The sequence below is a fragment of the Nothobranchius furzeri genome, chromosome 11 (assembly GCF_043380555.1).
Source record: "Nothobranchius furzeri strain GRZ-AD chromosome 11, NfurGRZ-RIMD1, whole genome shotgun sequence".
Taxonomy (NCBI): domain Eukaryota; kingdom Metazoa; phylum Chordata; class Actinopteri; order Cyprinodontiformes; family Nothobranchiidae; genus Nothobranchius; species Nothobranchius furzeri.
Genome location: NC_091751.1, coordinates 52971782 through 52984535, shown reverse-complemented (window position 1 = coordinate 52984535; position 12754 = coordinate 52971782).

The following is a 12754-nucleotide window of genomic DNA, read 5'->3' as shown; positions in this document are numbered from 1 at the left end:
CAATAAACCATTTCCTGTCAGATGTTGTGTGAGGGTGCCATGAATCAGCTGCTTTTTTCAGATCTTGTTTCGGAGTCTGCTTCTTAGGCTGTGAGTCGATAGGAATCACAAAGAAGATTCAAATCAAGTAGAAAAAAAACGTTGGAAGATGAGTTTAAATCTGACAGCACATATGAGTTCACAATATCTAAGAAAGGGTGTTTTAGTCTGAATCACACTTTTGCTCTATGCTCCATGTTTGTTCCAGTGGGAAGAAATCATTGACCTCTTGCTGGAAATCCAATTTTTCTACCAGTTGGGTTTCCTTCTCTCCCATTAGAAGTTTACCACATGAGCTGCAGGACAGTAAATACATTTCTGTTCTTAATTCGGTTGAATTTGAACATCAGAAGATCACTTGGGGTTCATAATCGGCAAACACAAGCCGTGGAAATTCAAGCTCTGAAGCGATGACAACTTGAGCGAGCAGAGGGAAGCTGCGCTATCAGCTTGAAAAGCTCCTCAGCTTAATGGTGTGTGGGCTGCTGAAGGGCTGACATGAGCGACATGAGACTGAATACAGACAGATGTAATATCACTGCCTTTAATTCAGCTTTGTCTGGAATGAATTAAGATGGAGCATTGATCGTATGCCTGTTACAGCCTTCTGAAGCAGCTGACTGTGAGAAGCCCTTAAGATAAGCATCGCTTTCCAAAAAAGTCACTTCAGAAAAATTTTATTTCCATCTGGTGGTTTTATCCACCTTCAGATCTCATTGTGAGTTTTTTTTACAGCATCAGACAAGAATAAATTGCAGAACTGCTTTAAAACATTGGAGTTCAATGTAGCTAAAGGCAGGAAGTTGAGGTTTCTAGGCAACCAGGTGAGACTCCATGAAGTCACTGCTGCTGGCTGAAAGAGCAAATGTGCATAATTCCTCATAAATGTAGCAACAGATTACTATTGTTTGAGCAGCCAACCAAGTAAGTCACTGATAAAATTCATTCCACAGCCTCCAACTTCCACCTCAACCATTACAGGGGAAGCAGTCATGTTCCTGCTCAAAAATGTTTGTATTGATTGATGAATTGGTGAAGCGAACGGAAAAAAGAAAACTCCAGTGATTATTCAAGATATTGTGATCTCTAAGACCAAAAACACATTAATTCAGAATCTAGATTCAAATTCACCCTTTAAAAAAGAATTAGTTCTTTTACAGATTTTCTCTGTTTTTGAGAACATTTAAATGTTTCAGATCAGCAAATAAAATTCTAAATCAGATAACTTGAGAAAATAGAAAAAGTAATTTTCAAATCATGGGTGTGGAGAGTTGCATGGTAGGGGTTGGGGGGTATGTGTGAAAAGACTTTCTTTCTTAGTTCATTAAAGGGATATTTCACCCCTAAGTGAAATTTTGTCTATTTCCGTATTACCCAGAGTTAGATAAGTGAGAAAATAGTATTTTGTAACCAGCGCAGTAATTCTCCTGCTCTGGCAGTGGTCCGCCTGCTTTAGCTTAGCAGAAACAATGTAAATGAACAGCAGGAACTAGCATTTTGTGTGCAAAAGTGATAAATGATACCAATTATTCCTGGTGAGCTCAATAATCATGTCTGCTGCAACTGAAATGTAAGAAGTAAAATGAAAGATTTATATTAGGAGTTATATTCTAAAGTTGTTTTACCTTTTAGATTTTCTTTTTCTCCCTTCTCATCAGGGAGGGTGGTGCCCGAGCACCCCTTACGGAGAAGCTGCCACTGGGTAAAACTTAAACATGCCTTTGTTTTCTTTTTGGCTAACAGACATTTTGGTTTTAATGTTGAACTCTGACCTAAACCCAAAACAAGTGAGGCTTGCAGTCCTAGATGTTGTTTTTTTTTTTAAATTTCTTTAAAACAGAGCGTCATGTGTTGCTTTTTGAGATCTTTTAGCCTGTTTACACAATCAGACATCTATTATATCAATCAATCAATTTTATTTGTAGTGCACCATCCACAACGTTATCAGAAGCCCAAGGTGCTGAACAGCATCATCATAAAAACATTCCCAGGACCTGGGCATAAAAGCAAGATAAAAACATAAAATCATAAAATAACAAGCAAGCAATATTACAAATACAGAGAGATAACGGAATAAGACTAATCAATTAAAAACAAATGGTGGACAAAATAAGATCAAGCATCCTGATCAAAAAGAAGAAGTATTAAAAACCTTAATGTCAGGGCAATTCAAAGAACCCTAGCGCTGAAAAGCAACCAAATAGAAATGAGTCTTTAGACGACACTTAAAGACTTGAAGGGACGGTGCCTGCCTAATGCTCAATGGCAATTCATTCCACAGAGTTGGAGCCAAAACAGAAAATGCACGATAACCCCTCAATCGATATTTCGACCGGGGGACCACCAGACGTCCCTGCTCGGCTGAGCGAAGAGACTAAGATGGAGCATACCTGTGCAAAAGTGCAGTAATGTAAGAGGGGCACTGCCCTGGAGGGCTTTATAAACGAGAGTTAAGATTTTAAATTTAGCTCGGTATTGCACCGGGAGCCAGTGCAGAGCAGTCAGCACTGGGGTAATGTGCTCTCGACATCTAGTACCTGTCAGGAACCTAGCCACTGTGTTCTGTACAAATTGGAGCTGTGCAGCCGTGCACTGGGCCAGACCAGCATACAGAACGTTACAGTAGTCCAGACGGGACAGGACGGAGGCATGCAACACAGACTCCAGATGAGCTCTGGACAGCAGAGGCCTGATCCTGGATAGTCATTTCAGGTTTGAAAAACAGGACCTCACCACTGTATTTACATGAGTGTCAAGATTAAGTGAGGAGTCAAATTTTATTCCCAAATTACTGACTATTTTCTTTTCATAGGGGGTCAATGGCCAAGGTCAATATCAGCACCTGAGCCATTTCTTCTGCCAGGACTAAGTATTATGACTTTCGTTTTGCTCTCATTTAGGTGCAAAAAATTAGAAGCCATCAAACATTTTATGTCCTTCAAACAGACCAATAAAGGAGAAACAGATCTATCCTCCCCACGTCGAAGAGGGAGATAGATCTGGCAATCATCAGTAAAGAAATGAAATTTCACATTATGCTGACGAAGAAGGACTCCAAGAGGAAGCAAATACACTGCAAATAGGAGAGGACCAAGGACAGAGCCCTGTGGCACACCCCAACGAAGTCTCACGCAGGGTGACGTCACCTCACCCATCTGAACCCTAAATGTCCTGTCATGAAGGTAGGAGCGAAGCCATTGGAGGGCCTGCCCAGTTATTGTCACGGTACAGGATGGTAGGACCCAAAATGCAGAACCCAGGATGACAAGAGGCAGGAGATGATATATAAGAAATTCCTTTAATTTGCAGGATGAGTCCAAAACAAAAATAAATCCAAAAGAGCTGAAGCCAGTAATCCAAAATGTCCAAAAATATAAACTAGAGATCAAAAACACTAGAAACCACGAGAAGAACCAAGAAACACTAGAGCTAGGAACGAGAGACTGACAGAATAACCACAATGGACCGACACAAGACAGAGGCAAGACAGGGCTTAAATGACAGGGAGGAGTCATTAGGGAAATTGGCAGCAGGAGTGTGGAGTGAAGGCTGGAGGGAAGACAGATGAAAATAATTATCAAAATGGGAAAACAGAATCTGAGGAGAGCCAAATAACCTAAAAACTCTAAAACACATGAGGGCGCTAAGAGACACAAAAGGGAATCTAGAGAGGAGGAGAACACCAGGATGCGCATGAAGGAAGGGGCAGACGCAGACCATGACAGTTATCCCCACCCAATGCTGTAGTCGGTCCAAAAGGACTTCGTGGTCGACTGTATCAAAAGCTGCAGATAAGTCCAGCAATAGCAGGACAACATCGTTATCCATGTCACAGGCTAAAAACGTGTCATTAAAAACCATTAAAAGAGCAGATTCAGTGCTGTGACCTGCCCTGAACCCTGACTGAAAGGTCTCCCATAAATCATTTGTATTGTAGTGATTATTTAATTCAACTGACTGGTGGAAACTAACTCAACTTTCCAAATAATGTGGTTAATCAAAGGCAATAGTTTTTTCTCATGAGGGGCATGTTTAATAAATGAACAAATCATTTTATAATAGATTATATTTCTACAAAGTCTATATCTTGATACATCACAAGTTTTCTGAAAAACATTGAGATAGAAACATGAGTAAACACACAAACACACTTATTCTTACTCTGACCTGCGCCCTGCATCGTGTTTCAGAGACAGGTCTCAGACCTCCGAGCAACTTAATCTCAGGCTGTGGTCAAGAGTAACAAACAGACTTCCTGTGGGATCACCTTTCATCAGTGTGGTTCTACAGAGCTCCTGTTCACCAGCCTGCTGATGTCCACTCAGTAATTACTGAGATCCAGCAAAAGGAACAATGTTAGTGAGGTATCGTATCGCATTATCTGCGTTGAATTATGCACCTCTTCTTCTATGCTATTTGCTGCAGAGTGGTTGGAGACATGGGCGTTCACAAGTGCTAAGTGTCACTTTTGAATCAGCACCAGAGGAGGGATAGTTTGCAATAACAGCTCCCACAAAGGTAACCATGTTATTATGTGGCAAGGTTGCTGAGTAGTGAAAAAAAAATCTCATTGCAGGGAACACGGCTATTTCTTGTGATTGGGCTTTGTTTTATGTGTGTGTGTGTGTGTGTGTGTGTGTGTGTGTGTGTGTGTGTGTGTGTGTGTGTGTGTGTGTGTGTGTGTGTGTGTGTGTGTGTGTGTGTGTGTGTGTGTGTGTGTGTGTGTGTGTGTGTGTGTGTGTGTGTGTGTGTGTGTGTGTGTGTGTGAGAGAGAGAGAGAGTGCAGGGGGAATTTTATCACCTATTAAAGCACAAGCTTACATCATGGCAAGGAATTCCCAAAGCAGAGTTCATACTGCAACTGTATTCAAGGAATAAATCATCCCATCGGCGTCTGTGTTGTTTCACAGCGCCACATCAGCCCAGAAGAAACTCCACAACAAGCAAGTGTTTCAATAATGTCCAAACTGTCATAATATGTTATAGAATTCATCCACACAACGATGAAACAAGATAGATTGTACAGAAAATAAGGCTGCGTGAGATTTGATTTGTGTGGGCTCATGACATTATGTTTGGAGCTGAAGAGCTAAGCAAACAACATTACCAGCACACATTCTGAGTAAGTGGCTGTCATAGAAAGGTACATGCAGCGTGGCTAAATCTCTCAATTTTCTCATCTGAGCTGCGTTCCCGGCAATTTTCCGAAGCTATGATGCCTCTAAATGCTCCCAATTACAGGCATCCAGAGGTCAGGGTGTCACCGCACTCCAATCAGATCTACACGCAAAAAGTACCACTCTAATACAGTTCTCGATCACATTATCCTGCAGACTCCCACCTTCATGTATCATCTTGGCAGCGCATTGAGCATGCTTTATGAGGTGGGATTATAAAGGGAAACGTGAACCAAATACCTCATGTTGACAGGAATGCTCAGCACACACAAAGGTCTACATATTCACCCTCATAAACAATTACTCACCATCAGAGCCTTTTGTTTCTGTGGGCTTTGTTTGTTTTGACGAACCCAGGGGAACCATTTATCACCACGGGTGAATTTCCACCATACTGTACTTTGGTAAATTCAGCAGCCCTCAGTGCTTTTGCTGCTGCTGCTGCTGCTGTTGGACATTTGGCTTTGAGATGCTGGTGAATTATGGTTCATGATTTTTGATACCTGGGATTTGGGAAACAACGCGTACTGCAGGTGTAAATATTTTATTGTATTGAAAAAATGAAGTTTTCTGAGCTCAATGAGTTTCACTGAATTGACAAAACAGTTCAACACATTTTGAAAAAGATTTTTTTTTCTTTAGTGAAGTCTAACTCAGATTTTTTTGTTTTCTTTTGAATCAAGTGTTGCCAAGATTATTTTTATGTCTAATTTCTAATTTCCCTCTTGGATTAATAAAGTATCTTTGAATTGAATTGAATTGAATTGAATTGAATTGAATTGAATTGAATTGAATGATTTCTGTGCACACTTCAATGCTTTAATTCATATTTAGGATTTAAAAACGCTTATCATCCACCATTTCTGTCTGACTGCCTCCAGACATCTTAAACTAATGACTCTCTCGGTGCTTGTGTGCATGCATGCACGCGTGTGTGTGTGGGTGTGTATGTCACTGCTTCCCTATGTGGATCAGCCGGCACATCAGATGAATGGGTGTGGAATCAAACAGGAAGCAATCATTGCATTTACTTTCTTGTTACCTCTGAGAAAATACTTCAAATCCCCAAAGAAAAAAAAAACTTTTGTCGGGTTTGTCGAGTGTCCGTCTCATCAGCTGGCTCATCAAACTTTGAAGCGATCCCTTTCTAGACAGCAAAGAGAATTCTGGTCAATTCCCTAATGGGCCCATGACTTATTCAGCAGCCTCGCATTCAGCCTGAATTTAGGATAGTTCTTACCTTTTTTTTTTTTATTTTCTCTTCATTTACCTGAAATGTCAAAGTATATTTCACATGAGATGATGTATTTGGTTCTCCAGGTTTTTTTCTCCCTTGGTGGAAATGCCATGCAAAAAATTGTGCATGAGTGTAATCACGTGAATATTTTGTAGCAAGATGTACAGTTACATGTATTCCAGTGTAACTTTTTTATTTTTTTATTAAAATTTTCTTTTTTATTTCATTTATAAGATTTTTTCCCTTTACAATTTCAGCATCCTACTTTGCTCCTGACAAACCTTAAATCCTTAAAGTACGTTTATTGTTGACAAATGCATTTCTCTCTCCTTTCATACATTCGTTTTATATCAGTTTGTCTAAAAACTGTATAGGAAAAACCACAAAGTCAGCAAGACGGATATCAGTAAAAACATAATTTAACCCTCATTACCTTAATAATCAAACAACAGCCCACTTTTCAGTGACAGCTTTAGGTTATTGAACGATCCTGACCCCAGGCTCCAACAGAGCTACATCATGGACCAAACGTTTGATCAAGCACCAAAACTGTTTCTGCCATATTACATTTTTGCCTCACAAACATCTGGCTGCAGCAAGAGTCTGAAGCAAAAGGAAAAGTTAGAGAAAGGGTCCAAGCCTTAGCAACAAGATCTATATGAAGCTGTTCACCAAGGTCAGTGTCTTGTTTAAAAGTCTGCAGCCACATGAATGTGGAGTTGAAGCAAAGCCCAAACATAAAGGCAAGAAGAAAGAAAGGATGTTTGAATTTTGGTTGCAAAATTTTGTATTTCTTGACCAGTTTCACCAGTTACCATACAGCATATTGGGACTTCCATTGTGGTAAATTTGACCACCCAGCTATAATGAAGAAAATTTCACATTTTCAAATATAAAATGAATCTTAATGCATCAATGATAACAACATATCTGTATAATAAATAAAACAAAACCCATAAAAAGCCTGTTTTTTTTTTGTTTTTGTTTTTTTTTTGTAATTTTGTACTAATTTAAGCCAGAATTATACAGAATTATTTTGTATGGTACCTGCATCCTTTCAGAAAAGGGTAGGTTATTTTATTTTGTGACAAATAGAATCATCCCAGGCTTTGTAAATCTGAAGTTGTTCCATAACAATCTTTTACAATGCCACTCAAAATTATCCCAGTCTTTAAATTTTGAAATTCATCCATCGATCTATCCATTTTCCTCCACCTATCTGGACTCAGTTGCGGGGGGCAGCCTAAGCAAAGAGGCTTCAGACTTCCTCTTCCCAGCCACTTGGGCAAATTCCCCCAAAGAATTCCCTGGCCCCATGGTCCCTCCAGTGTGTCCTGGGTCTTCCCATAGGTCTCCTCCCAGTTGAACATGCTTGGAAGACCTCACCAGGGAGGCTTCCAGAAGGAATTCTAATCAAATGCCTGAGCCACATCAACTGGCTCCTATCAATGTGGAGGAGCAGCGTCTCTACTTCAAGCCCCTCCCAGATGACCAAGCTTCTCATCAAGATATCTTCATTTCGGCCGTTTCGATCCGTGATTTGTTTTTACTTTGACTACATATAAAGTTCATGACCATAGGTGAGGGTTGGAACAAAGACTGACCTCTAAATCGAGAGCTTCCCCTTCTGGCTCGGCTCTTTCCTCGCCACGATAGACCGCTACAACACCCACATCGCTGCAGACGCAGCACCAATCCACCTATCGATCTTGTGTTCCATCTTTCCCTCACTTGTGAACAAGAACTCAACCTTAAACGCTTCCACTTGGAACAGGACCTCAACCCTGACTTGGAGAAATCATTCTACCCAACTCAAGACCATGGGCTCGGATTTATAGGAGCTTATTCTCATCTGCTTTACATTTTGCTGCAATCTGCTCCAGCGAAAGCTGAATATCATTTTCTGATGAAGCCAATGGGACCACATCACCTGCAAAAAGCAGAAACCTGATCCTTAGGCCATCAAAACGGATCCCCTCAACACCTAGAAATCCTGCCCATAAAAGCTATGAATATAATTGGTGATAAAGGGCAGCCTTAGCAAAGTCCAACTCCTACTGAGAATGAACTTACTGTCGGCAATGTGCACCAAGCTCTGGCACTGATCATAAAGGGACCTAAAAACCCATATCAAGGGGGTCTGGTACCTTGTACTCCTAAAGTACTCACCACTGGATTCCCCAAGGGATATGGTCAAACATCTTCTCCAAATCCACAAAACACACATAGATCGGTTGAACGAATGCCCAAGCACTCCCCCCCCCCCCCCCCCCCCCCCCCCCAAGGGTATAGAGCTGGTTCAGTGTTCCACAACCTGGACAAAAATCACATTGCTCCACCTGAATCCGAGGTTCAACTATCCGACGGACCCTCCTCTCCAAAACTCATGAATAGACCATACCAGGGAGGCTCAGAAGTATAGAAGTATAGTTGGAACACACCCTTCCCTTGGGAATGGGGAACCACGTCTCGTCTTCGGGCTGTGCTCGACCAGGCTCTACGGGTGAAAGCCTGGCCAGAAATTAAATATCTTAAATTAACAAAGTCCATTAGATTCCTTTGAGGAAACTCTTTTACGTATGAATAAAATGATAATTACTAAAATGGATTTTGAAATATTTCAGGCTCTTACTCATGCGAGGGTTTACTCAGAGCCTGGTGTTATCAAAGGCACGGTTGCATCATAACGAGAGCTGTGTGGCTACCACAGCTAAATCTCAAATCAAATGTTCTCATAAAAAACCTTAGGGATCTATTAGAAAGAGGAAAGATAATTAAGACCATGAAGTAGTTTCATTTGCACAAGAGTTGCTGTGTTCAACTGCAGCATGCTACTGTGTTATTATTATGTGCAAATGTATTTTTATTCCATTTCTTTGTGATCATTTAAATGCTAAGTGTCCTCATTCAAAGGTGCATGGTGATTGGTCATCCTCTGAAACAAACAGCATTTGATTGTATCTGCATAAGTCAGAGGTAATCATTCGGTATGGATCTGCCTAATCTCTCAGTGTGTTGAAAAAGATTTGCATATAAGAGAAAAAAAACTGACGGAAACACTGAACCCACCATCTTTAACAAAACGTATAACATGAACATCAGTGAGAAACGATTCATGTTCGTCTCTCTTGTGTTTCTAGTGTTCCAGCTGCTCGGAGAATAATAATTACAAGTAAAAGCAGAAAAGCTCAGGATGTTTTTTCCTCTATAACAGGTATTAGTCCCCATCATTATGTTTGACATGGTGACCAGAAAAAAGCTTTGACGAGAAAAATGATCCCTTGCACATCACTTCCACAATACTAACTACACTCCATTGTAGCTAACTGTTATGTAAACAACAACAACAAACTACAGGAGCTTGAAAAAATATTCAGTGAGAATGACAAAACGCTCAATAAATTGATTGTAATTTTCATGGACTGCATGCTGTGCAACACAGTCATCCAGTTTTCTGACATTTGGAAATTTTTTGGGAAATGTCTCTTGTGACTGTCGTAAATGTCAAAAGTGATGAAAATTATTTAAAGATGTGAAATAAAAGTGCATTTTATAAAAGATGACTTAAACTCTAGGGAATTAGGGACACAAAACTGCTCTCGACTTACAAGCCTTGTGGTACAAAATCGAGGCAGGTCAACTTTTATGGTATTTTCTACACATTTAGATTGTTTAAAGCGCTTTTGCACTCACAGATTGGTGCCAACATGGGACTCAGTGGCAGAAAATGTCTCGTCCTTCTCTACCTTAACCAAAACTCAATAAAATTTAATAAAGAAAATAAAAAGCTAATGAAGCAGAAATAAATATTTCACATAGAAGAACTGGCAAATGATCAAGTGGAAGTAAACAGAAGGAGCTTACAAGAAAGTAGAGAAACCACAGACTATATATACAGAATACATACAGCTTTTACCAACTCACTTACAGCTTCTCATTTAAGGATGAGCCAGCTCTTTATTGGACGCTGAGCAGTTTTGGTACCCCGATTGCATGGTTATTTTTATTTTATTGCAGGTAAACATATGTATGAAGCTAAGAAACAGGAGATCTGAGTCTTGGTATGAGAAGTAAAAAGTCATAAACACTCACTGGCCACTTTATTGGCCACACCTGTCCAACTGTGGGTGAAGCCAATGGTTCAGGTCCGTCACCGGCCAGTGCATTTTTCTCTTGGGATTAAATGCGAGTAGGAGTCCCATAAATTCATCTTTACTGCTGCAGCAGGCGAGAGAAACTTCATAAGGCTTTCTTTGAGCCAAATAACTAATATATGCTGCTTCGTGACCATTAAAATGCTTTAAAAAAACAACAAAATATAACATAACTTTTCCCCTTTTAAAAAGTTTTGAAGCAATTTTTCATGTGTGAGCAAAATATAGCAGAAAGAGAAAACAAGTGACAAAGCTGAACTCTCACATGTTCATTAAAATATTTTTTTTTCTCTATCAAAAACATCAGAGAAAGAAAAAAGTTTTCCTCTAAAAGAAGGGGTGAAATAAGATTTGGCTCAAGCCAGACGAGTTTGGAATGAACTTGTTTTCTTTGGGGGGTTTCAGAGCAAAAACAGAGAATCATCTCACCTTGCATCGTTGCAGCACCGCTGGGAGTTTCCATAGCTCTCTGTGGGACTCTGGGGAGTTTAAGTGCAGCAGAGAATCCAGGATATTAGAGAACTCTTAGACGAGGGGAGCTGGTACGAAGTGTGTGACAGCGTAGAGTAGGATTTAACCTTGACTTTAATAAGGCCTTATGGGAATGTCTGTGAGAGAGCTCCCTGCTTTGTTACCTTATAAAATAAAAACTTGGCATGGGGCAGAGTCTCCCTGCTCTGTGACTGATGGACAGTTCCTTTCAAGGAGAGATGAGACCAGAGGGTCGTGTGAAAATGTGTAATATGTCAGCAGCATGTTGAAAAAGAAACCTCCATTTTGAATAGAGTTTCTGTTTACACGTTATTTGTTATCGGAAAAAAATTGAACATAAAAGGATAGCTGATTAGGAGTAATGCATAGGAATAAAGATCTAATTGTTTGATTCTAATCAGCATGAGGACATATCTGGCCTTGTCACCTGACTTTATATGCAGAGGTTAGTTAGGAAAATTGGATATTTAGAAATTCATTACAAGCTCTTAATGATTCTGTGGCATCAAAGGCAAAATGTGAAATTCATGGTCACTTAAGATTTTATAAATACAATCTCATAGAAAACTTTATAAATTAGAATTATTCAAGGCTTTGTATCAGACCACGCTTTTTTCTCCAGCAAAGCCATTCAGAAGTACACCATAAAAAAAATCTATGAACTACTGCTTTAACAATCTCACAGTATCTGAAATTTAGTTGGCCCATGCAATACTATTTTGTAAACCTTTACATCTTCATATAATTTGCATTACATAGTTAAATACTTTGGGTTTGATGGTTAATTATGATACTGCCAGTAACAACAGCACTTCTAGTGCATGCAGGGCTCAAATCCTGCAACAAATCCTTCCTAATGCTGAAAAAGATCAATACAATACAAAACTGATGTTTTAAATGTTTAAGAAAACCTCAGTCAAATGAATTTCTATGGAAATTCGGAGACTATCTGCATTTTGAGATGGCAGCATGATGATTTTGGTTAAAATTTGCTGGATTTCTGAATCACATCCCAACTCATCTTCACCCTATAAAGGACACAGATCTGTGTCAGTGTCTGTTCAGACAAAAAAGTCAGAAAATAAGATTATTATTGTTATAACCACTCCAAACGCAGTAATAAGACTAAAAAAAGCTACCATGTTTTTCTTCAGTTCTAATTAACCCTCTCAGGCTCAAAATAAGTTTTGATAAAAGGATGAACAACTAAGTCCTTCGGGGTACTTCTGAGTTAAAAAATGCTCATGAAATACGTATGTGGAGTAACCAGGTAGGCAGGTTTTAACGAAGCAAATCTGAAACGCCTGCCTCCAGAGGGTTAAAATGCATCTAAATCAGAGCGTGCGTGCCAGTACCCTACTGTGTCTGTGTGCTTGTGATTGTGTGTTTTGGACATCCCAATAAAACTTTGAAGGCCTGCATGAAAGCGGATAATGGGGGTTTCACGGTAAACTTCCTGGTTTGCATCGTCTCTCGGCTGCATGGTTGAACAAACACAAGCTGCTGGTGGTGGAGGGCCGACAGCACGGTACCAAAGCAGAGCCTGTTCTCCACCCTTTGATGATGAAACCGCTGAAGGAAAAGAAATACAAAGACACACAGGGAACAAATGTCCTTTTAATCTTACTTGTTTAAAATGCAACTGGATTTTAAAA